The sequence below is a fragment of the Podarcis gaigeae genome (genome assembly GCF_964106915.1).
Source record: "Podarcis gaigeae genome assembly, chromosome: 9".
NCBI classification, from domain to species: Eukaryota; Metazoa; Chordata; class Lepidosauria; order Squamata; family Lacertidae; genus Podarcis; species Podarcis gaigeae.
In genome coordinates this window covers 28,375,977-28,403,075 of record NC_139685.1, presented here as the reverse complement: position 1 = coordinate 28,403,075, position 27,099 = coordinate 28,375,977, and the positions used below count along the sequence as shown (strand labels likewise).

The 27,099-nt window shown below is 42.1% G+C and overlaps 1 protein-coding gene across 6 annotated transcripts in view; it reads right to left on the bottom strand.

Annotated features, from left to right (window-relative positions):
• The window catches only part of FAT1 (FAT atypical cadherin 1), a 119,461-nt gene that overhangs the window by 79,545 nt on the left and 12,817 nt on the right, over nt 1-27,099 (bottom strand). The window lies entirely within an intron of this gene.

The window sequence follows — 27,099 nt, the reverse complement described above, 5'->3', positions numbered from 1 at the left end:
AGCCTCGATGAAAAAAACACACACCACACAGTATATTGCAAAATCAAAATGGGTTCAGAGTTCTTGGAGGAATAACTATGTGACACTCTGGTGTAGAATTTTAAGTATTCCAACTGACTGCTTCATTGGACTTAATTTCAACCAAATTTCTGAATTGCATTTGACATGTCATGAAAAGAAACATTGTATTTTTTTGTCAGCAATGGGCCTGTGACTTTTTTTTAAAAAAATTGTCTATACAGCGGTACCTCAGGTCACATACCCTTCAGGTTACATACTCCGCTAACCCAGAAATAGTGCTTCAGGTTAAGAACTTTGCTTCAGGATAACAGGAATTGGGCTCCGGCGGCGCAGCAGCAGCAGGAGGCCCCATCAGCTAAAGTGGTGCTTCGGGTTAAGAACAGTTTCAGGTTAAGTACGGACCTCCGGAACGAATTAAGTACTTAACCTGAGGTACCACTGTAGTATAAATCTATTGAATTTGTGGGCCAAACCATCAGAATTACCAATAGGTATCAAAATAGTAGTATCTTCTTTATTTAAAAAGGGTGGGTTAGTCTTAGAGCAAGCAGATGTGTGGCAGCCACTTTAAACTCAAGAAACCAGGAAATTGTCTTAATTTCAACCACATGGAGCCTTCAATTTTCATCAGGTCAGCCAAAACCTCTCCCTTAATGAGCGTGGGGTGAAAACTGAGAAGGATCTGGACAACATTCAAAAGACAGGGATATGGTCCCAATGCAGTCTTCTAGACTTCTGTGTCTGGTCCTTTGGACTCTTCCCAGGCCACATCCACTCCTCAACACTCGCCCTCTTTTCCCAAGCCACATCATTTCCCAGATCTACTTCATATACTCCTTAAGTGTTTTTGCATGGCCAGAATGTGTCCCTCTTTGCCAAGATGGAGGACAGAAACGGGTGTGAGAGGTGGCGTAGAAACTAGCATACTGCCTCAATGGATCCATCTTTGTTACTCTGTTGTAAACCACTGTGTGGCCAATTGACAACAAGTGGTATGTAACATTCATTCATTCATTCATTCATAAATAAATAAATAAAATGGGCCTGGAAAGCCCAGGGCAAGAAGCAGCCTGTGAGGGGCAGAAATGCAGCAAAAGGCACAGGTGGAAATAACTTTAATTTTGTACATTTGTTGAGGGGCAAAGGAAACTGCATGACAATTCCCACAGGGCCTAATAAATCACAGAGATTAAGCTGGAAGAGGTGTCACCATGCAAAGGCGATACAGGATATGGGATCATTTAAGTGTTTCATGTGAGGTCACAAATTGTCCACGGTTAGCCACAAATTTTAGAACTTTTAAATAAATATCTAATCACTGGAAAGCTTCTGATTCCCAAACTAAATATAGAAATGTTCTGTTTGAAAGCCCTGTGTTTCTTGACATCATCGCCCTCAATGTAAATGTTCTCTCTCTCTAACTTCTCTTTATCTCACCTACATACCAACTCATGCATTCATTCTCATCTAGGGTCTTTTTTAAGTGAGCAAAAAAAGAAAAAGAAAAAAAGAGGCCAACTTCCTTGAACCTCTTCTCTTAAGTCTCTATTCTTATGATTGTGCTCTTTGCACTTGTTCCAGCTTGACTGCGCTGGTTCCATTAATGATTACCACCAAAGATCAGGAGCTGACTAAGTTCAGCCAAGCAAAGTGAATCATCCACCCTTCTGAAGCAAAGCATAATATGTTAAACAAATATTTCTTTTATGCACAATATTGTTTATGAATCTGATTAATAGTGTGACAAGTTACTTTTAGAATGAAGTTGAGGAACACTGAGCAAAAGCATTTATGCTTCCCTATAGTAGCTGCATCCTTCGATTATTAAAACACAATCACAAAAGTACAAATGTTAGCACCTATAAATACTTTAACTTGGTTTGGATTTTTTTTTAAAAAAGCGTTACATTAGAATATGAATACAAATTTAAAAGCTCTCCATTTTTAATTTATGCAAAGCTAAACAAATTATCTGAGCTTGAATTTTCTATAAAGCTTTGAAACTTTTAATATAGCAAACATGCTCGTTCACTTCCTCCACTTGCTCTTGTGTTCTCATACATTCCTTCACTTTTAATTTGCAGTTTACCACTAATCAGAGTTTACCATTTCGGGCAGCACAAGACACTATGGTTAGGGTTAAAAGTGAAAACCAAAAGGCAAACTATAAGAAACAGGAGAGATAGTGTGGGATATTAAAACCCACCCTAGTTTCCAATCCTCAGTCTCTAAATCATAACAAAAAAAAATTTTCCTTCCAGTAGCACCTTAAAGACCAACTAAGTTAGTTCTTGGTATAATTTTTTTTTTCCTTCCAGTAGCTTCCAACTTAGTTGGTCTTTAAGGTGCTACTGGAAGGGAAAAAAAATTTTGTTTTGACTATGGCAGACCAACACGGCTACCTATCTGTCTCTAAATCATGATTTGGAGTCTTGTATGCCTTTTGATAAAAGCAAAACCAAATAAATTAAATGTAAATGCATAAAGATGCTCAATTTAAGTGCACATGCATTTTAGTAGATTGATATCGGTTTTCTGAAGTTATGCAAAGCACTAAAGCACACTCCCAAAACTAAAGTCAATGGAGTGGTCAAGTTTCCCACTAGTAAGAAGTAATTAGTAAGAAGCAAGGACTTTTCATGTGACCCTGCCTGACCAATGAGAGGAGTGGGTTCTCCCAGACATAAAGGCTGTCCTCCAGGAAACTTTGGGGAATGAGTATTCCTCACCCCGACCCCAAAATACACACACAAAACTGATGGATAAGGAAACTTATAAACTAGAGTATAGACTTCCCCAATGAAAGCCTAGCTAAATTCAGAGAGCTTATTCAAATTATTGTCATTATCATTACTATACTGATATTTTTTTAAAAAAAATTCCAGGATTTAAAGACATCAATAGGCCTCTTGGTGGCCTATCACAAGCCTCCATTTCCTGACACCAGTACAGCTCCAAGCCAAGGGCAGAGGCAGATGAACTGACCTCTGCACCTGATAAGATTGGACTGCTAGTCAGGTGCAGGAGCAGAGCAAGCTGCCTCACCAACTCCTAGCTGGATGGCAACAGCGCAGCTCTGATATGGAAACGGGTAACAATGGTGTGACCTTTTGCTAAATCATTTCATGTGCATTTTGTGCTGTATCCACAAAATCAGGGACAGGACCCAGACCCACGGGGCAGTGGCATTTCTTGACAACCACAAATGTTGTTGTTTCCTGGGGAGATCTGATCTACAGTGGTACCTCGGGTTACATACGCTTCAGGTTACAGTCTCTGCTTCAGGTTAAGAACTTTGCTTCAGGATGAGAGCAGAAATTGTGCTCCGGCAGCGCAACGGCAGCAGGAGGCCCCATTAGCTAAAGTGGTGCTTCAGGTTCAGAACAGTTAAGGTTAAGAACAATTAAGTACTTAACCCAAGGTACCACTGTATTTTAAAAGTTCATTTGTAGTCAATTAATTTAGGGGTGTTGTGAAGCAACTATAGGTAAATATACTATAACCTTATATAAGCTGCAGGAAAAAAATGCTACCTGGCACGTAACTGAGTCTGGAGAAGATTTATGGCTTCCTATCCCCAGCAAGTGGAGAAGAATATTTAAATCACCACCACCATAGCAGGCACGGGGAATTTCTGGCCCATGGACCACATTAGCACTGGCAGCAGTCCTAATGTGATCCATTACACTTTTCTCGCCAAATGACACCCACCTGTCCCGAACCTGTCAAAGTGGATTATGGACCACAGAGATCACCATTTGCCATCAGAGTGTATTGAGAAAAGAGCAAACCTGGACCTAGGTATGGATCATACAAAACCTCCATCCAAATACCTGTGAAATACCTGCTATGCTTGCAGAATAAAAACACACACATTCCAGTCACTTCTTGAGTCGAGCCACTAGGCACAATGATATCGATATCAATGACAATGATATCAATGACATCCCTCTCGACATACTGTAGTTACAATACTTAACATTGAATATGCAAAATAATTTGGAAAGCAGTAGAAGCATCAATTACAGTCAAACAATTCACTGGTGATTAACAGATGCAGAAAATGCCCAGCGAGCGAATAAAGTACTGGCTCAAATTCTCCCTTTATACACACTTGCAACTGTGAGTCAGAACGTAACTTGCATGTTTTATGAATGGCACTGAAGGCAAGAGTAGTAGGCATTTAATAAATGCAGCACTGTAGCAGAAAAAGATTAATTAGTTCATACTGCAACAGCTTAGAGATGACAAATCACGCCTGCTTTGAAAAGACAACAAATCAGTACTGACCCCGCTCCCCTCAAATTGAATGGCCTCGGTGCAAAGAGGGTAGTTTCTTCTCACCGAAATTAAGTATGTACAATCCAAAACAGGTTTATTATTTTGCTACAGACTGACACAACTTTCCATATGCCAATTCTATCCCATTAGCAAACAGTAATGCCCCCAATTCCCACAGATAATCCTCCTTAAGTGTGCTTATCCATCAGAACTCTCATTAATAATATTAATGACTCTGTAATGGAAATCAAAACCTGCAATTATTATTTTTTTCCCAGCAACTGCGTGGAAATGCAGTTTAAGCAGACCATATCCTGGGAGTGACATCTGAAACAAAGTGGAAAAAATTTCTCCTCCGGAACATGATGTTCAAAAAATTGATTACAATTCCTAATTAATCTGAATTCTAATAAGCTAGGCGTTTCTTTTAAAAACACACACACATTTCTGCCACTTTTTGCATGGTTCCTGCAATGTGATATACACAATATTATGCCAAAAATAAAGTAAATTATACTTTGCATGAGTATATAAAGTAAATAAAGTGTAATAAATTAAATTATACTTTGCATTCAGTGTTTGATTTTAACTACTGAATTACTGTATGGATACCAGTAGTTGCAACCTTTGAAGCATTTAGCATAAGACAACTAGTATGGACCAAAACACCTGCCCAGCCAGTATTCCCTGCCCTGTGCTTATGTGTGGCCCCAGCCCAGAGATTTATCATTAACAGACTGCACACTTGTAGCCCCAAGTGACATTCAAGCATCAAGAGTGCTGACCAGAGTGCAGCAAAGATTGGTTTTGCTAAGCACACACCCCACCCACACATTGATATGATAAAAGGCTGCCATGAGCAGGCCTTGTTATCTACCATCTGTGGAACCACAGAAATGGAACTACCAAGCTATACTGTTAGATTGGGTGGGGAATTTATGAGCCAGTTGACTCATAAATGTCAATTTTTCCATCAAGGCAAGTTGTTTTTTTGAGAGTTGAAAATGTCAGTTTATCTTAACATTTTCACTAGGCAAAAGCCATGAAACAGTGTTCCCGATTTTACTTACTGTAAGACATTTTGGATTCCTCATCAGGAACACTGGTTCAGAGCTACTGGGTGACACTGCCCCAATAATAAAAAAATATATTCCCCAAACCATTGCTTCTTAGCCTTTTGGGGGTCATGGACCCCTTTAGAGAATCTGATGACAACTCCCCACTCTCCAGATTTTTCCCCACAAAGAAATTTGTGAAAAGTAATAGGAGAAAAAATGAAGGAAATTCATAGCTCTACAGTACAGTGGTACCTCGGGTTAAGTACTTAATTCGTTCTGGAGGTATGTTCTTAACCTGAAACTGTTCTTAACCTGAAGCACCCTTTAGCTAATGGGGCCTCCCGCTGCCCCTGGAGCACGATTTCTGTTCTCATTCTGAAGCAAAGTTCTTAACCTGAAGCACTATTTCTGGGTTAGCAGAGTCTGTAACCTGAAGCGTTTGTAACCTGAAGCATATGTAACCCGAGGTACCACTATATATCTATTGTGCCTAGTTCACAAACAATCCCCCCCTCGTGGGGTCAATGGATCACAGATTAAGAACCCCCATTACAAACCATGATTTGACAGATCAGCAACATTCAATGAGCTTTTGCACTCTCTTCTCCTCGTCTCTCCACCCTGCATCGTGCTATTTTCACTTTTCTCCAACCAAATTTGCAGTGACATCGTCATCAGGTAATTCATGGCTAGCAACAAACTCCAAACCATGACATGCAAAAATAAAACCCAAATGCCAAAACATGTGAGAGTGAAAAGGGAGGGGGAGGGGAACATGTTTTGTGTTGCACTTTTCCAATCTTCCAAACCATTATTTGAAGGATCAGAACATCCGTCATCTGAAGCAATCTGCTGCATTCACATTTTTTTTGTGCATGCACATTTACACAAGTTGTAGAAACTTTTCTTTTGAAGCGAACATCTTAATTTCATTAGATGGCTTCTGCCTTCAGGATTTAAGAAGCAATTAATATTTTAAGAATAGAGATAAACTGAAGAATTGCCTCAGGCTGCTAAGAGTTTCTAGCTGCAGAATATAAATTGAAACTGCAAAATATACAACAGTTGAGCCTCAGAAGCAAAATAAATATGTAGCACCCAAAATAAAAGTACTTAATTATTCTTTTTCGGAAGAGAAGTGTTAGTGTGGTATAGTGCTTACAAGAATGACCCAACAGTGCTGGCTGAAATCTCTTAGAATCATAGAACTGTGGAGATGGAAGGGACCCTGAGGATAATCTAGTCCAATGTCCTGAAATGCAGAAATATGCAGCTGCCCCAAACGGGGATTAAACCTGCAACCTTGGTGTTATCAGCACCACGCTCTAACCAACTGAGCTATCCAGCCAGCAAATGGCCTTATACAATCTTGTAGCCTCTACCTACCAGTCTATAATATGGAGATAATAGTGGTGAACTATCATAAAGATGTTGCCAAATGTTACTGACATGTCTGTAAACTGTTTGGAGCCCTTAGAAAAAGCCTACGCAAATATAAATTATTTTTATGGTGCTCAATCAACACCTTCGCTTAAATAAGTGGCACTAGAAGAATAACACTATTCAATATTATTAAATGAAGTGGAGCAGTGAAGGGATGGGGCCAGGGAGAGAGATGGTGCCACTCTATTGCCCTTAAGAGTCCAACAGCTTCCCCTTCCTCAGCATCCAATTAAGTTCTCCCTCAGAAGTAAGCCTCAAATGCCTTCAGTGGGACGAGCTCAAGGTGAATCACAGTCCTTAATTACTGAATCCTATGCAAATTTACCTGGGAGTAAGCCCCACTGAGGGATGCAGGTGGCGTTGTGGTCTAAACCACTGAGCCTCTTGGGCTTTCCGATTGGAAGGTCGGCGGTTCGAATCCCTGGGACGGGGTGAGCTCCCATTGCTCGGTCCCAGCTCCTGCCAACCTAGCAGTTCGAAAGCACGTCAAAGTGCAAGTAGATAAATAGGTACCGCTCCGGCGGGAAGGTAAACGCCATTTCCATGCGCTGCTCTGGTTCGCCAGAAGTGGCTTAGTCATGCTGGCCACATGACCCGGAAAAACTGTCTGCGGACAAACGTTGGCTCCCTCAGCCAGAAAAGCGAAATGAGCGCTGCAACCCCAGAGTCATTTGCGACTGGACTTAACTGTCAGGGGTCCTTTACCTTTACCTTTTTAAGCTCCACTGAACATAATAGGATTTACCTCTGAGAAAATATAGATGCAATTGGCTTGCAAGTGATCCACTGTGGTGTAATAGATAAACCATCTAACTTGGAGCAGGAAGATCTGAGTTCAAATCTTGACTCAGCCATTCAGCTCACTGAGTGATCTTGGGCCAGTCACATCTTCCCAGCCTAACAAGACTATTGCAAAGAAAATGAGGGTAACCCATGCCTCATATATACCAAACTATGTTCAGTGGAGGACAGCAGGATACAAAAGCTGAAAGCTAACTACCAGTAGGTGCAGGATGGCATCCATGATGTTCGTGTTCCTTTAATATTCATATTAAAATTGTCTATTTTTTATCCATAGAGCAAATGAACACACAACCAATCGCCATCATAAATAACAATAAAAGTAACCCGTAGTGCATGATCAAATTCTCTTCCAGATAGAAATGAAGACAGATGGCCCTGTTTATTTGCAGCACGCATGGCGCTCAAGATAAATCTTGTATCACTATTCCTCCAAGTTCCATTATGTTCTGCATTTGTTATCCTCCAATAACAACTGTGTATTGCTCCAAAAGAAAACAAATAAAAGCTAGGTAATGACAAGCCACACACTCAGAAAGATGACTGCTATAATAAGCTTTGCCTCCTACAAAACCCAATGGGCAATCTTGGTAAGGAATATATACAAATGCCTGTCTTGCTCCAACCACCCACCCACAGTGCTATTTTGTACCCACCAAAGAAAACCCCTTCCCAAAAGTTTCCAAAACTCCAGGAAATAGTGTCATTCTGTTTGTTAAGGTACCAGGAGACTCAAGTTTCTGGCAGAAGTAGGATGAACCAGGTATCTGACTCCCTGCGCCACCTGGGTAGCTCTCAGCATGAGACAGTCATTTGGTCTGATGTCTGCTGCTTCTAGGGAGCCTTCTGATGGTCACACGCAATTAAAGTGGGCAAAGCGATGAATGTAAATTTTATCTTTGCACATGAGTCCAGTTTCTACACACACACACACACACACACACACACACACCCTCTATCCTCCATCCAGTAAGCAAGGGGCATTATCAGAGTTCAAGGACGCATTCTGGATAGGTAAGAACACTCAAGGAGCAGCACCAGTGGGTGGTGTGGCCTAGAAAGACATAGCCTCCAACGTTTCCCCAATAGAAAATAGGGACATCTTATTCCATCATCAGGATCATCATCATCATATGTATACCCTGCCCATCTGACTGGGTTGCCCCAGCCACTCTGGGCAGCTTCCAACATACATAAAAACACAATAAAACATTTTTTAAAAAATCTTCCCTATACAAGGCTGCCTTCAAATGTCTTCTGGAGGTTGTATAGCTACTTATCTCCTTGGTCCGGGGGTCGCATAACCCCACACACCCCAATATTATTTTGATGAAAACAGGGATGTCCTGCCTGAAGAAAAGCAGGACATTCCAAGACGAAATCAGAAGCCAGGATGGCTTCTGTAAAGCCAGGACAGTTCTTAGAAAATAGAAACACTTGGGTCTGGAAAGAGCCCCCAGTTCAGAGGGCCAAATACCAACACCAAGAGTGCCTCATTCTGCCCATGGGCTTCACATTCCCAACACCTGCCCTATGTAACTGGTGTCCTGCACTTGCTTCCTCTATGTGCGCAACTCACCCTTAAGAAAAGAACATGAAAAGGCATGTCTTACTTTGTATTGCCTCATCCCATGCTTGTTTACCAACTCTGGAACCTGACCAACAAGCTGCCTTAAACCACACTATCCCTGTCTGTTAACAGGGCTTTCTCGGCTGTGGCTCCAATCTGGTGGAACGCTCTGTCACAAGAGACTAGGGCCCTGAGGGACCTGGCATCTTTCCGCAGGGCCTGCAAGACAGAGCTGTTCCACCAGGCCTTTGGTCAGGGCACAGCCTGACTCCCTCCTCTGGCAATCTGCACAGAATTTTGCTTAACGGTTGCCATCAATTTGATTTTAATTAATTTTTATAATGAAATGTTTTTAGAATGTTGGATTATTTGATTGTTGTTAGCCGCCCTGAGCCCGGCTTCGGCTGGGGAGGGCGGGATATAAATAAATTTTATTATTATTATTATTATTATTATTATTATTATTATTATTATTATTATTATCATCATCATTATTAAATGAACTGGCCCCACTTGGAAAGCCAGAGTGGTATAGCAGTTAGAGTCAGATTAAGACCATGGAGACCTGGGTTCAATTCTCACTCCGACCCGAACTGGGTGGGTGGCACTGGGTCAGCCACTATCTTTCAGCCAAACCTATCCCACAGGTTTGTTGTAGGGATAAAATGCGGGAAAGGGCAAGAGTACCATTGCACTCCTTGGGGGGGGGAGCAGAATATAAGGGTACTTAAACAAAAATAAAACCATTTTCCTTTGTTCCAATCAAGAGGCATGCCCAGATAATGCTATTTATGCAGAAACACAAAGGATGGGTTTCTGTGATGGATGACAACGCGTACTCTAAAAGCAGATCTTTTTGCCCTTCAGACTGCCTCCAGGTTTAACCCAGTAAAAAGAGAAAAAGAAATCAGACTTGGAAAATTGTATGTAGTCTAAATTCCTCATCATAAGATCTCTCTGCATAGCTGTTGGTCCAGTTTATGCATAGCTATGTCAGCAGTAAATTACAGAAAAGGGAGCAACTCCCAAGCCACAGCTAGTTACAGCAACAGTTAAGCAAGTGTGCTGCTTTTTTTGTAGGCAAAGCTTTCAAGCCATTCAACCTGTAGATTTCCCAAGGGCAAAAATTGCTCCTTTCTCTCTCCTGAAGCAGCCAGACTTCTCATACCTCTATGTCCCAGCTAGCAAAAGCACAAGCGAGCCCTTTGTCTGCAGTTTTGCTAACAGCATCCAATCAAGATATCAACAAAACTGAGTATTACTTGGCCGCCCATGAAAAAGCCAAACAAACAGCACCACATGGTTTTAGTGGTTGTTTCAAGTAGGCAAAACCAGTTGCCCCTAAGCATTTAAGCTACAAAGTACATCCTGTCATAGAGACAAGGAACTATTCAGCACTTAAAATGTCAGTTGGAAAAAATCAAACATTTCTCCTGTAAAACCCCTTGAAGCAATCCTTCTGCTGGAGGAGGAGTGAAGTGAGTCTTCTTTTTTTTTTTTTGAAAAATAATAAAAATAAATCTAAACTGAAATGTCAGTTCGTACACCATATAAATACAACTACAAACCAAATACTGCATTGCAGAAAAAAATAAAACCTGTTGTGAAAGACGTGATTTTATTTACCCAAGGGGTGTTTTATTTTCTTGCTTTTGTGAAATATTTCGCCTCTCCCCACTTACTTTGGAGACACATCTCAGGGCAGGAGGAAATACAAAGTTTACTTGTACTTACTCAGGAACAAAGTTCAGCTATGCAATAATGTTAGTGTATGGTTGCTAGGCAAGTTTTAAAGTTTGTCTCCCTGGTTAATCTCATTTATTGATACTAATTAGCCAACGGATTGTCCTATTATTACATAATATCATTCTGATAGGGATGGAAATAATAAGCAACTGAATTAATTGCTAAAGGACTGTTTATGTTAAATGTTATTCACCACCTTCAACAGAATTTTTTGTAGCCCTTATATGCTGAAACGTGGGCTGGAATGCTCTGCCCAGTTAGCTGCACTTAATCCCTCAGATTTCAGCAGTGCAAAGTGTAAGCCACTAGGAACAGGACTGCAGCCCTAGTAACCAAGCAACAATAACATTATTGCCTTCTGTGTTAATGATACATGTTCAAATTAACAATTTATACATTTACCACAAAAGAACGAACTACATTAAAAAGATCTGGTTTGGTGAGTTTTTAAAGTGATATTTATTCACAGAGACACACCGCAGCAAGGCACACATTTTCAGCTGAACAATGCTGTGTTTTAGAACTACAGTGGTACCTCGGGTTAGGAACAGTCCTGCTTATGAACGCTTCGGGTTATGAACTCCACAAACCAGGAAGTAGGTGTCCCGGGTTGCAAACTGCCCTGGGATATGAACGCAATCCGCTTCCAGGGCCGCGGAAGGCCTATGTAGGGAATGCGCACCTCTGGTTAAGAACGGACTTCCCAAATGAATTAAGTTCATAACCCGAGGTACCACTGTACTGCTAACAACTTTTTTTAATGCTATCTAGGACAATATCTGGTTTTCCACACTGCTATTTATCACCAGCAAACATCACGGTATACTGATATGTCACAATGTCTGAAATAAGGATGGAGCTATGTAGAGGCACTGGCTGGCTTCACAGTTTGTCCCACATTGTGATTTTTGCATCACACACACACACACACACACACACACACACACACACACACCATGATTCGCGATATATTGCTAGATCAAAAATTATGAAACCAATAATCACGATATGGACTTCAAACCTGATTTAGACAATAGATTGATATATTGCTCAGCCCCAATGCTATCTTTTTAGAAAAAACACACACTTCCTTATAAGGCACACACAATGTAAACAGCGCCAGCTTTTAAAGATCGAAACATACAGCTTTAAATCATCGTACTCAGAGCTACCTTCACCAGTGCCTAAGCTATCCCACTTTGATTGGATAGAATTAAGGTAAGAGGATGTTGCTAATTGTTCTGATTGTCCTTCAGCATATCAAGCTATGTATACCCTGCCATAAATGCATTTCCCCGTTCCAAAAGAATTCCAGCAATTCTCCACTTGCCATTTGAAACAGCTGACACAAATGACAAACAGATTTCAGCACAGACAAATAACGCTTCTGTCGTTTATCTGCAGAGGTTTTGCAGCATTGCGAGCTTCAAAAAGACGATGCCCTTTCCAAGTGAATGTGCTGCGTTGGTATTAGTGCATAAGCTCTGTGTTAGCATGCATGACGCTGCCGCTTACAAATCCTGGAGCCAACAACAGCTTAATCTGAAGTAAGAAGAAACTGTTTTCTTTTGATATCTGTATCTTTGTTTAAGACCTGGGTTTATGGTTCTTTTTGGTTCCTTCTGTACTTGTAAGTTCAAGAAAGATTAACTGTTCTGCTCGCATGTGGGTGATGCAAAGCTAAATGGCTGAAAGGAAACTCAAGCAGGGGAGTTACACTGCAAACATTTAGAAATATACTCTGGCCTTGATCCACACGTATATATTCAGCACTTGATGTCTCCTATGGTGGACTGAATGAGCTATCCCATTTCTTTTTAACAACAACAGAACTTTACAAACTCTGTATTATTTGCAATGGAGTCAGTTCAGCTGACAGTCATCCTATGTATGCATGTGTGAACCATGTTTCCATCATTCCTCAATCTAAACCAGGCTTCCTCAACCTCGGCCCCCAGATGTTTTTGGCCTACAACTCCCATCATCTCTAGCTAGCAGGACCAGAGGTCAGGGATGCTGGGAATTGTAGTCTCAAAACATCTGGTGGGCCGAGGTTGAGGAAGCCTGATCTAAACTATGGCTCTGGTGGTGAATAGCATCTGGGTCCAACTTTAAGGTGGATGGGAAGATTCACACATGAAAGTGAGTGTGCTACCATGACTGTGTACTTGTAAGGTCTGGTTGGACGCAGAGGAATTGCTGGGAGGAACCAGCTGGGGAACCCCCAAGGGAAGAAGGCTCAGTGCATGGGGATTGGTGGTGGAATGATAATGTCAGAGGGAGAAGACTGGGAAGGGAAAGTGTCAGAAGCTGAAGAGGTTATAGGGTTAGTGAACAGGGAGAACCTGTGCCAGAGACCAGTCCAGAATCAAAAGCTGAAGAAGGAGAGGAGGGAGGCCAAGAGAAGTCCAGCTGGTGAAGAGGCATGAGTGGCTCCTCCTTCTGCTGCAACAAGTTCCCCTCCCCTCTGGTCTCCCAGGACCAGGAGAGACCTGAAGCGGGAGGAGCAAAGAGAAACACAAAGGCACAGTCTCAGCTTGCTTGGGAGAAACCTTGTAGAGGAAGGGAACTTCAGTCTCAGCAACTGCTTCGTGGGGGCAAGACTGCAGAGATCAGTTGCTGTGCTCATTAGGCTTGACACTCCTGTGCAGATCCTGTTTTTGCTAATAAAGAGTTAACTCTAACTTGCTCAGGTGATTTACTGCTGGCTCATTCCTGTCAGTATTTTTAAGGAACACTAAAGTATATAACAAGTTCACAAACATTTCACTAAGCCTACATCCAAGTTATCTGTCACCACTTTATTATCTCGAAGCATGCCAGAATATTTACTAATAACAATATCTTGTTTCTGAATGCAGAAAACAATCCAGTGAATATTAAGATGCTCTTAAGCCTCATAGCTTACCTGGTAGTTAAGCCCTACTGAACTCAATGAGTCTTACTTCTGAGTAGCCATGTGCAACACTGCTAATCATACAGACACAGCTGTTCATATCTAGATCACTGTTGTGTTTTGTGTTCACATGCCAGGACAGAAAGGAAAACTGCCATGGACCTGTGTTCCTGTGCTACTACCAAGCCATGTTCTATGGCTCACATACAGAAAGTTAAAAGATGAGACATGCACTGTCACTCATCTCCATCCCAAGGATAGCTTCACCTGCTTCATTTCTGAGCTGCTGATAAAAGGCACAGGAGTAGGGCTAGTCAAAAATATTGCAACCCTAACTTAGAGCAGTGTTTCCCAACCTTGTGCCTCCAGCTGTTTTTGGACTACAAGTCCCATCATCCTTTGCCACTGGTCTTGCTAGTCAGGGATGATGGGAGTTGTAGTTCAAAAACAGCTGGAGGCACAAGGTTGGGAAACACTGACTTAGAGGGTCAAGTGAACAGAAGATTGATGAGTGTTAGCTCAGATATCTAAGCTAGGTGCCAAATGGCATCCTTAAATCTAGGTTGCAGTTGCCACAATGGAATATCTATTTGCCAGGGGTTTGGACTTGATGGCCCTCCATGTCCCTTCCAATGCTACAATTCCATGATTCTGTGATCTCAACTACATTGCTTGACAGTAGCTTGCTCTTACAACAATTCACTTGTCCAGAATGCAAGGAGAAACACACACAGTGGAATTGGTATCAATTATGGACAGTGGCCATCAACCTGACGCCCAGAAATCTCCACTGAGTCACAAATGGACCCACGCCAGTAGCAAAATTTCCTATTTGAATTCCATCATATCCTTTTATGAACAGGTATTCTCAAATGTAAGTCTAACACTGATTGAGATCTACTGATAAATCTCTGGATTTGAAGTAAATTGGCAATGATTTTTTTACTCAAAATTGTTTAACAATGGTCACAACAAAATGACGCACACACCACTAAATTATACTTACATGAAGAAAGCTTGCCCGATGGGGAGGCGGGTTAACCAGCAGTGAATTTTTATGTGGAAGGACTATGAGTTTCATTCAGCTCTAAACTCCTGGGCTCTGTATTCTTTAATTCTAAGTGCATCTCAAATTATAGTACACCCCACAAACATGAAACCTATTCTTTCCTGTAACCTGAAGAAGCTCCTAAGAAACTTATGATTTCTGATCAGCAATTTCTGATCAAGAATGTACCTCACAAAGCTGCTTCAGAAAATATGTATATTTTTAAAATGAGGTTCATCATTGTTTATACAAACTAGATGGGATGAAAATGAGCTTTGCACTGCAAACCTATTTTAAAACAACATAAAAGAATGCTTTACATTTGCCAACTATATGTTTGTATGTGTTTTGGAGGGGTGGGGGTTTGTGTGTGTTTTGCCAGACTGACAAAGTTCAACAAAGAACATTATGTACTGCATGCGCCATATTCATATTTAAATTCTGAATATTTTTTTAAAAAACAAACTAACGAACAGCAGCAGCATGTTACTATTAGTTGAGTCTACAGAAACTGGAGTCCAGTACTACAATATCTGGAGGAAATAGGGGAGCTGAATGAGAAGTCTTCTCTGTCACAAAATAAGTGTAAGCATACTTCAAGACAATGAGTTTTTTAAAAAAGCAATTAGGGTCCCTGATTGGGCTGCCTTAGAACTCAACATATTATTTCCAGTTCAATAAATCTTTTGGGACCAAAGCAGACAGCTCCTATTGTTATCTCAGTTTGCGGTTATTTTAAAAGCTGAAGCTTTTTCCCCTCAGTTAACTAGGTTGGGTTGCATGTCAAATTATGGGACAAGTAATACAGTTGTTATATACTGAAGTAGTCCTATGTTGCTGAAGTTCTGGTGTTAGGACATGGAAAAAGCTTGAGAGTACACAGCAGAGAAGCAAAGAGCCAACTATTGTGTTGTCAGCAAAGTTTCAGCAAAGTGCAAACAACAGCGCTGCTTATATTTCTTGTAGGAAGCACAGAAGAAAATGTACAGGGAGTGTGAACCAGAGGTTGGCAATCATCCAGAATTTTAAGAAAACAGAAGGGAACTACACTAGGCTCTAGTATAACACGACTAGAAATATTTTAAAAAAGAATTTTAGATTTTTTTTTTAAAAAAAACCACACACACAACTACTGCCAAACTCTAAACAAGGCGCCACTCAGCTTACTGAAGAAAGCTACCAATTTTTCACAGGGCTTTTCATTTTGAGGTTATCAGCAGGTATGGCACCCCATTCTGGAATCATCATTACTGGCATTCCATCACACTATGCTGATATGGTGCTAGTTCATACATGTGCATATATTACTGGATCACTCGATACTTGGAACCAATTCATCCACTCACTAGGCTGGCAGAACTCTTCATGTGGTGTAGGTGAGGACATCTTCCCCTCCTGTGAATCACACACTTTGTAACGCATGAAGCTCCATTATTACCATGTTCCATGTCGCCACAGAAGCACCATAAAAGGTAAAGGTAAAGGTACCCCTGCCCGTACGGGCCAGTCTTGACAGACTCTGGGGTTGTGCGCCCATCTCACTTAAGAGGCCAGGGGCCAGCGCTGTCCGAAGACACTTCCGGGTCACGTGGCCAGCGTGACATCGCTGCTCTGGCGAGCCAGAGCTGCACACGGAAACGCCGTTTACCTTCCCGCTGGTAAGCGGTCCCTATTTATCTACTTGCACCCGGAGGTGCTTTCGAACTGCTAGGTTGGCAGGCGCTGGGACCGAGCAGCGGGAGCGCACCCCGCCGCAGGGATTCGAACCGCCCACCTTTCGATCGGCAAGTCCTAGGCGCTGAGGCTTTAACCCACAGCGCCACCTGCGTTGTGGGTTAAAGCACCATGCACGTTTGCAAATCACTTTGGAAACACTCTCACACAGGAAGTGCCCTGCTGGAGCACTTTCCAAAATGGTATCAGCATGCGAGTGCAATAGTTCCCTAGAAACCCACAGAGCTTCCATTTTATTCTCATCAAAATATCCCCCTCCTCAACCACTCTCTCCAGTGGCCCCCATTACTCCCATCTGTTTCTCTGATGAAGGCTACAAGCAGCTGTCTTCCTACCCCCAGAAACCTGTAGGTTTTGATCTCAGATGGCTCACATGCATGCAAGTCATCAAGGAATGCTGTAATCCACTAACTTATCACACTGAATATCAAGCATAAGACTCTAGTGCCAGATGCTATGCTAAAATGAAAGGACTTTTTAAACAATGGGATTAGTCTAGCACATGTTGGAAGGAACTGATGTGGTGAACAACAGCCCCTTAAATCACAACTTATGGGCTGCGTATTGATCCTGCTGCTGAAAATACTGTACCATTTTACCTGCTGCAACGCAATGGACTCATTAGTACATCACAGTAACCATAAATTGTGGTTTACCGAACACAAGCAAATCATGCCCACTTGGCTTCTCTCTACTCTCCCAGCCTGCACTAGGAGGAAACAAACAACAATCCCTGGCTTCGTGTTGCGCCCAAACCAAGGACTGTGGTTTTTTTCAGACCAATAAACCATGATCAGTATAAGCCAAGAACAAACCTTGGTGGAAGTGGAAGTGGAAGTGAAACAAACTGCAATGATGCGATGGACACAGCTCTAAATCAAGGATTGTGGTTTGTTTCCTCCCAGGAGAGGCAACAAAGAGCAACGCAGGAGTAATTCACCTGTGCTTGGTAAGCCATGGTTTACCATGACATGCAAAGGCAGCCACCAGATGTCTAAACTAAATAGGTACCACTCTGGTGGGAAGGTAAACGGCGTATTTGTGCATTGCTCTGGTTCACCAGAAACGGCTTAGTCATGCTGGCCACATGACCCGGAAGCTGTACGCCAGCTCCCTCGGCCAATAAAGCAAGATGAGCGCCGCAACCCCAGAGTTGGCCACGACTGGACCTAATGGTCAGGGGTCCCTTTACCTTTTTATTTTGAGTTTTTAGCATGTAGCTTGTAGAAACATGGTGGCCAAATACATCTTGGGTCTCTCTCTCTATAATCCAGCTCTATGAAATATGACATTCTGTTTCTAAGCCTTTATGGATCTGCTTCCTTCTCAATGCAGAAAATGTTGTGCATGGTAAGAAACCCATAGCAACAGCTGCATTTTTACAAAGCAAAATTAAGAACGTTATTCAGTAAATCATTGCTAAAACTGGTAAAAAGCTAACCCAATACGCCTTTTGCAGCTATTCCTAATTACCAATAAAAATGTAAATAATATTTGAAGGCCATATCTTAACTATCACACTATGCAACCTAATTTCACAGTGAATTACCAAACCTTCTGCTTATATAATTGCCCATATAATTCCCCCCCCCCCCAAAAAAGCAATCAACATTCCTAACCCAAGTGGCATAACAGTTGTTGATCATTAACTGCTCAGGTCAGTAAAAAAGGAGAACAAAAACCTCGCATCCATTTAAGTGCAGGCAACTGCTCCCTTACTCCCCACCACTTCCACCTGACAAAGGATTTCAACATAGCACTACACAAGAAAAGAAATCCATGCAGCAAGGTATGTGTTCTGGAAGTTCTCCTCTTCATGTGTCCTTGTACTTCAAAATTAGCCACAATGGAAATGCCATGCTTCTGAGACAATAGATGAAAAGAGCTGAACTACGGTTGCTACTAATCTTTTGTGCGAGTAAGGCAAGGGAGAAGGACACCGCTGCTGCACCAAAAATTATACAGACATAATCAGTACACACATTCCGCTTTTATCTGCTGTCACTTTCACGCAGTCTGCTTTTTTAACAATACATGACGGGCACGACAAGGCCATTTGCTCTTGGACCAAGCAGAAAATTCCAGACCAAATTTTTCACAGCACAGCAGATTAGGACCCCAGCCAAAAGGAGGATAGGGTGGGGGTGGGAAGCTCACTGCTACTGTATACCGATTTCCCCAAGCCAAAGTTAATTGCTGGGACACATGTGACAGCATTTGGTCCCCTGTTTCTTTATCCTTGTGATTTTCCACACATAACTTCCCTAGTGTACAGTCATATCTTGGGTTACAGATGCTTCGGGTTATGTGATTTCAGGTTGTGCACCGCACAGAACCCAGAAGTACCGGAACTGGTTACTTCCGGGTTTCGGCACTTGTGCAGAAGCGCTAAATCGCGACCCGCACATGCACACACACGGCACTGCGGGTTGCGAACGTGCTTCCCACACGGATCACGTTCACAACCCAAGTGTCCACTGTAATGCCTAGCACTGGCTGCCATAGTATGCTTCTCTTGTTTACACATCAGAATAAGATGCACTGTGGGGCTGGAGAGGAATGAGATCTGGAAAAACCAGCACTAATAGTTTTAGAAGTGGAGTGAAAAGTCACAGAATGAAGATGTGACCAGGTAGTGGATAGTATAAAATGTACATCAGACCGAAGAGAAAAAGGGCTTGTGAAGTTCTACAGAATGGTAGAAACCGATCAATTTCAAGCATCATTCTAGGCAATGGGTGGTGTCTGTTTGTTGCATGTTAGGCTTAGTTCTCTCCAACAGAAGGTGAGAACGTGAGAAGAGCCTGCTGGACCAGGCCAGTTACCCATATAGTCCAGAGTCCTGTTCTCACAATGGCCAACCAGATGCCTGTGGGAAACCAGAAAGCAGAACATGAGCACAAGAGCCCTTTCCCCACCTGTGGCATTCGGCAACTGGTATTTGGAAGCACTGTTGCCTCCAACTGTGGAGGGAGGGCATAGCCATCATAGCAGATGGCCAGAGATAGCAGTCTCCACCATGAATTGGTTCCATCTTTTAAAGCCGTCCAAGTTGGTCCCATCACTGTCTCCTGGAGGAGGGAGTTCCAGTTTAACTAAGCGCTGTGTTTCTGCTTCATTGAATGAGGAGGTAAACCTATTTCTCAATTCTACCACTTTAGTCTGCACTCCTGATAGGACTGTGTCTGCGCGTTAAAATATTAACCTGTTTGTATAGCAAATTAGATATTGGGAGGAAGTTTTCTAGCTTCCACCATGCTTTTCTTTTTGTTGTTGCTATGGAGAAACATTTAAGCACATGATCTGCGACCTGAGGTGGTGCAATCCAGACACAGGTTTATCACCTCACCTGCTGTTTGGAGGCTCAATTGGTCAGCAAGGTAGGGATTCAAATGCTGCTCAGTGCCTGTGGCTCTGAAAGAGTTGCTAGACTGCAACTCCCACCATCTCCCTCCATGGACCATGCCAGCTGGGGGGCCACTAAAAGTTGGACTTCTGCAACACCTGGAAAGCCACAGGTTCCGCACCAATAATTTATTCATTAAATTTATTTCCCAGCCTTCCTCCCAAAGGAGCCCAGGGCGTCATCAATAATACAATGAGATTAAAACTTCTGAAAACAAACAAGCATTTGCCTTCTTTTACAGGGAATATAATGTCAGTGTTGCCAGGAACAGTATCTTCAAATACTTGGGGGAAAACATGTTTTTGAATTTCACCTGTAAGTTAATAATGAGGGAGACACTGTGGTGCTGCCATTGGATGTTACCTGGTTGACAGGGACTCACAACAAGGCATTCCCCCAACATAGACCCACCAACAAAAAGGCCCTGCCAACCCCCAATGGCAGCACCATCAACAGAACCAGTTGCAAGTGGTTGATATTGGGGAAAGGGTGCTTTTAAAGCTCCTTGGGTCTCAAGCCATTTAGGGCTTTTAATTCATTCTAGTACTGACACCTTGCATTGAGCCCATTAGCTCACTGGCAGCTGGTGCAGGAGACACATAGCTCTGCTCCATGATGTGAAAGAACCATTGTTAAGCTTTTTTGAGTACACACTGCAGTGGCACAAGGCCACTTGCAGCAGTAGCCTGCCATCTGTGCTGATTTAGATACAAAGATAAAGGCATCAGCATAACAACAGTGCTCCAACATACAGAATTTTCCTTCTCAGTAAGGGTTCAATGCATGCCTGGTTACTAAGCGGTACTCATATATTATTAGGAGCCAAAAATTTGGGAGTGAGGCAAATCGCACCAGGACATCATCACTCAGTGCATATTGTTGTTGTACAGGCAACGACCAACTTACGCACATCCAATTGATGCATGACTGCGCATGTGCACATCACTCCAACCTGGAAGTGGCCAGAGCAGGCTTATGCCTGCTCCACCAACATGCGCAGGATTCAGGAGCATAACATCCATGCAAATCGGTTGTTGCCTGTACCTCCCCGTGATACCACTCCCTGTTTCCCCCTCTTTTTCTGCTCACTGAGAAGCAGGCACTGAGTAACAAGAAAGAAATGTGAACTTTAATTCAACTGCAACACTTGCTGAAACTTTCAGATAGCCTTTGGTCTGTGTTAATCATATTTGTATTTTCCTCCCTTACAGCACTCACACCAAAAGAAATAGTGGGGAGACAGACAAGTTGGAGGGGGGAAGAGAATGGATTCTTAAACTACTCAAGAAAGGTGAAGGAACAGTCCCCAGGGCTATGGAACACACCCAATTAGTTAAACAGTTGCAAAATTCCTGTCTGCAAGAGTAAGTCTGACAAGACATGCCAATTTTAACACAAAAAGACAGAATATTAAAGGCAAGCAGAAGTTCTAAATGGAAACGCCTGCTGTTCTCACATAATACGAAGCGAGTCATGGGACCCCTTTTAACTTTTGACCAAAGGTAAAGGCAGAGCATGTTCCAGCTTCACTGCAAGCAAAGGCTGTGAGATACTTGATCCTGAGGCTAAAAATTCTTCGCTTTTTAAAGAGATCGTAGCCCACTTCATATCTGACCTTTTACTTTAATGTAGATAACCTCTCTATAGAAAAGAAAATGCACACCTCACTTGTGCAGCAAGCTCTAAGTGTTCATTGTGACCCAGGTATAGGCATCAGGAAGCTATTCCAGCCTTCAAGCCATTGTTATTTTATCAATCAAATGCTTATGTGTGCGACCTCACAAGTGAGCATGTACACAATGTATAATCTTTGCACAGAAAAATGATCAGGTGTTAAGTCCCCTTTCCTTGCACATGGATTTTAATTATTTGTCCTTAAACACTTACTGACTTAAAAAAACAACCAACCAACCAACCTATGACTCTGAAGTCCAGTAACACAATACATTAAGATGCTGCCATTTGAGGTACGTACAAAAGCTCCAATTTGTGAACCAAATGTGTCTGAAGTATATAAAACTAATTATCTCCAAGCAACATGTAAATCAGTGACTGGGAACCCTCCAGAATATGCAGGACTACAATTCCCATCATTCCTCAGCAATTGCCACGTTGGCTGGGGCTGATAGGAGCTAGGATTGAAGAACATCTGGAGGATCACAAGTTCCTTCCTTCATGCAAAGCATGGATGATGCCTCTTTCATACATATACACACAGCGATTAATCAGCCTGGTTTAAAGACATATACATTGTTCACAGTTTGTATGTTTGCTGGAAGAAACATATGGTATACATGGGAAAGGACCTCCAGAATCCTACACTGCTTCTGGATTCACAGGTGGTACAGGGGCTGGGAGAAGCCTCTCTTTGCCTTCGTTGGTAAGCTGGTTTGTCACTGTTCCCATTGATTGGTAACCTCACCCCCAAATTATTGAAATGCTCTTTGCGGTGGCAGATTCCTTTGAAAAGGGTTTGGAAGCATCAACTGGTACAAAAATTCAGCCACTCTTCAGTTTGGGATCAATTGGCCTGGCTGACGTTTTGCTTCTAAATGCAAAGTGCTGGTTTCTACCTTAAAAGCAAAAATCAGGCAAGCATCCAAAAGCACATTATTCCGCACATGCCTTCATTTGAGGCACCTGAAGCTTCATGCTTTGCTCAGCATTGCCCCAGTGGTTGAGGAGAGAGGATTAGCACACCTTTCTGTGTTGAGGCACCGACTCCATAACTTCTTCTCTTTAATATCTTAAGGGACTGGAACTGCTAGCATAAGCAGATACAGTCATACCTTGGAAGTCGAACAGAATTTGTTCCAGAAGTCCATTCCACTTCCAAAATGTTCGGAAACCAAACTGTGGCTTCTGATTGGCTGCAGGAAGCTCCTGCAGCCAATCAAAAGCCGCAGAAGCCCCATCGGATGTTCGGGTTCCAAAGAAGGTTTGCAAACCAGAACACTCACTCCCAGATTTGGGGCATTCGGAAGCCAAAACGTTCGACTTGCAAGGCGTTCGGGATCCAAAGTACGACAGTATTTTAAATGTGACTGTGTGATTCTGTAATTGTACATTTCAGTTGTGTGGGCCTGTTGTTTTTAGGATAGATTTGTATTAGTTTCCCCATGTTGAACTCTATATAGAAAGGAGTCCAGATATTTTTAATAATATTATTGAACAATTTGATACATTAACTTGAGAGCATAGCATTTGTTCCTTATCTCCATATATTCAGCGTTTTCTCTCTTCCCTCCTACATGTTGAGTAAAACAGTATATTAAATAGCCACCAATTATATTATTATGAGTTTGTGGGTGGAAGACTACCATAATCCCGAGAATCAGCAAGTGTTAGAATTTAATCAAGCTTTTGGATGTTAAGCTGAGTGCTAGGTCACTCTAATCCCTGGATCTAGGAAGTGTTAAAAGCTAACTAAGACAAGCTAGCCTCCCAGCTGATGGGCCAGTAAAAGAACAAAGCATCAAATGACTTGTACAAATAATGGCAGAGTTTATTGTGTGTGACATCACTAAGCAAAAAGGCAGCAAACTGAAAAGCCAGAAATGTAGCACATGATGTTTGACATCTGTTTGAATCAAAGGCTATGGCTATGGAAGAAACAAGACCCTTTTGGGGTGTTGATGCTGTGAACCCCTTCATCACAGGCTCAGGTTGCATATATGTATATATCAGTGATGGCCAAATTTGGCCCTCCAGCTGTTTTGGGACTACAATTCCCATCATCCCTGACCACTGGTCCTGTTAGCTAGGGATGATGGGAGTTGTAGTCCCAAAACAGCTGGAGGGCCAAGTTTGGCCATCACTGGTGTAAATAAACCATAAACTCACCACTGTGCCCCATTTCCAAAAGGAAATACAGTGGTACCTCTGGTTAAGTACTTAATTCATTCCAGAGGTCTGTACTTAACCTGAAATTGTTCTTAACCTGAAGCACCACTTTAGCTAATGGGGCCTCCTGCAGCTGCCACTGCGCCGCCGGAGCACGATTTCTGTTCTCAACCTGAAGCAAAGTTCTTAACCTGAAGCACTATTTCTGGGTTAGCAGAGTCTGTAACCTGAAGCGTATGTAACCTGAAGCGTATGTAACCCGAGGTACCACTGTAGACCCTAGGTGAAGCCCTGGAACCTCCGGAATATCACAGTGCTCAGGGATTAGGGTGGATTGCAACAATATTATCTGAATTTCTAATTCAAATTAGACAGTGAAATGGTCTCCCTTGGGAGGTTATGGACTCTCCTTCCTTGGAGGTTTTTAAGCAGAGGTTGGATGGCCTTCTGGCATGGATGCTTTAGCTGAGATTCCTGCATTGCAGGGGGTTGGACTAGATGACCTTTGGAGTCCTTTCCAACTCTACAGTTCTATAGTGACATTCTTAATTCTTTCACAAGATGCTGCGACATCTTGCAGGTATAGGAGTGCGGAAGCAATTCAGATTCTAAGTTTAACTGTCAGCAATATACATCGAATTATGCACGTGGCAGAAACCAGGACTCTTGATTGGTATTAAGGCTACTTTAAAAAACAGGATTCCAGAATTTGAGTGCTACAGATTGCCACATAAAAGTGGAAGAATGCCAAGCCTTGTTGGCCTATGTCTATCCCTTTTCAAAAGGTTTCCAAATCATACATGTAAAATCTTGAAAGAAAAAGAGTAAATGTTATTATGCTATCATTCCCACCTCCCCTCACTGACCTTAATCTATACTTCAAAAGCTAAGCAGATGTTTCAATAGGAAATTCATCTGCAATATGACAGCTGTACCAGCAGCAATATAACAAGAACCACCTTCCACAGCTTTTGACAATTATTTCCTTTCAAGACTCCTTTTGCTTGTCAAATGTTTTTCAAGGAAAAGACACAGACCTTTAAAAAAAAAAAAATTCACCTCCATGCGTACTTCACTGAATGAACTGATTCTCATTTACAAGGAAATCTCCAGTCGAAATGCAACTGTTTCACACCCAAGGTCAGTAAATCTCAGTTCTCTCCTGGGCTGGGCTGTTTTCATCAGACCAGGCTATGACCCAGTCAATAGGGGTCACTGCTAAACAATGCTAACTTTCAAGCAGCCAGAAAGAGAGGAATAGAAGAACCCCAAGCTTCCATGTTGAGATCCTATTTGCCAATCCCTATGAGGGTTTTCCAGCAGGATCTTTAAGGAGGAGCACCACCGCCCTCAGCACATTCTCTCATCGAACAGCAGACTGAGTATTTATTCAAGAGCAGCCCATCTTCCATTTCGCATTAGGAAACAAAACCAAATTATTAAAGAATGGTGTGGATGTTATGTCCACAGGGATATTTTAGGCTTCTTATCAAATTTATTCATGACACTTTGCTAAAAAACATGCTAAACAGACCCTATGCATCCAATATAGAATTCTAGGATTATAGTCCAGCATACAGTGGCACCTCGGGTTACATACGCTTCAGGTTACATACGTTTCAGGTTACAGACTCCACTAACCCAGAAATACTACCTCAGGTTAAGAACTTTGCTTCAGGATGAGAACAGAAATCGTGCAGCGGCGGCGCAGCAGCAGCAGGAGGCCCCATTAGCTAAAGTGGTGCTTCAGGTTAAGAACAGTTTCAGGTTAAGAGCAGACTTCCAGAACGAATTAAGTGCTTAATCCGAGGTACCACTGTACTTTTGTCAGTTGGGGACTAACAGGGCCATCCTATGCATACCAACTCAGATTTAAGCCTCACCCACTTTTGTTATCTCACCATCAAAATAAAGAAGCAGGATCCAGGCTATCTTCAAGCACCACTGTCTATATTAGTCTACCTGTCCTTTGAAAGCTTCAGGCTGGAGTGTTGCTTTAATATCTGGGAGACCAGGGTTCAAAATCGCCACTTGCGAAGCTAACTGGGTGACCTCGGGCCAGTCACTGTCTCTCAGCCTAATCCATGTACCTCACTGGGCATGAGTATAAAATGGACAGGCAGAGAAGTATGGACATCCCTTTGACCTCCTCAGAGGAAAGTTGGGCTATAAATGTAATAATAAATTTTAAAAATGAAAAGAGAAAGGGTTGAAATAAAAAGAGACAAAAACACTTCCAACAGGGAATCAACAGCAATGTTTTGTTGCAGGTTCCATTTGTACTAAGTTGGCAGTGAGCTCCAATAATCATGTGACCTGACAATGTTCCTAGTTGTCCATTCATCTTGCATTGGGTAATGATGATGATAATTAATTAAATTTGTAGACCTGAAGATCTCAGGGTGCTTCACAACAGAAAAAAAATACAAAACGAGAATACAAAATACATAATGAAACAAAAACAACCCAATAACTCTCTACCACAAACACGTTTAAAAAGTCATAAAAATGTTAATCAGCCAAACTCCTGGCTGAAGAGAAATGTTTTTGCCTGAAGAGAAACATTGTCCCTGGCACCTAAATATATTAAATGTTTGTCTTAGAAGAATACAGTGTTGCCAAATGAAATTATGCACTCAATGTGGAGTCGGTTGTTTACACATTACTATTTTTGTATCTCCTAAACACGAGCAAAATGACACATTTTAATGTCATTTGTGTGTTCAGCACCTCAAAATTAGTAAATATTGACTATTTTCATTTTGGGAGCATTTTGTGCATTGTGCAGGATAGTCAAAGCCTGCCTGTGAGACAATGCAGGATGAAAGATCTCCCACCCCAGGAGATTTTTCAGCAGGAAAAAAAATCTAATTCAAATTGGGTTTCCCAGGTACTTCATACCTTTCCTACACAACTGTGTAAATCTGACCACTAAAACATGCTGCCTTGTTTACACCACTTCATTCACACAGTTGGGCTTTGCATCTTTGTTGCACTGTATACATTTTGCATGCTGCTACTTTTTAACCTTACAAAATAAAGTATCTTTAGAAATATTCCAATAAAGGCTCCTTCTTATGGACAATGCCTATAGGCAGTTCCCGGGACTGGCAGCGCAACCCAAGTCAACTGAGAAGGAAGTGGAGCTTACACCCCAGAAAGTCGATTAAATATTGCACCAAAGTATGGGAATATAGGAACCTGCACAAGGGATGAAGTTGTCTTCTGTATTTCCAGCACTGCTCCTTTCTG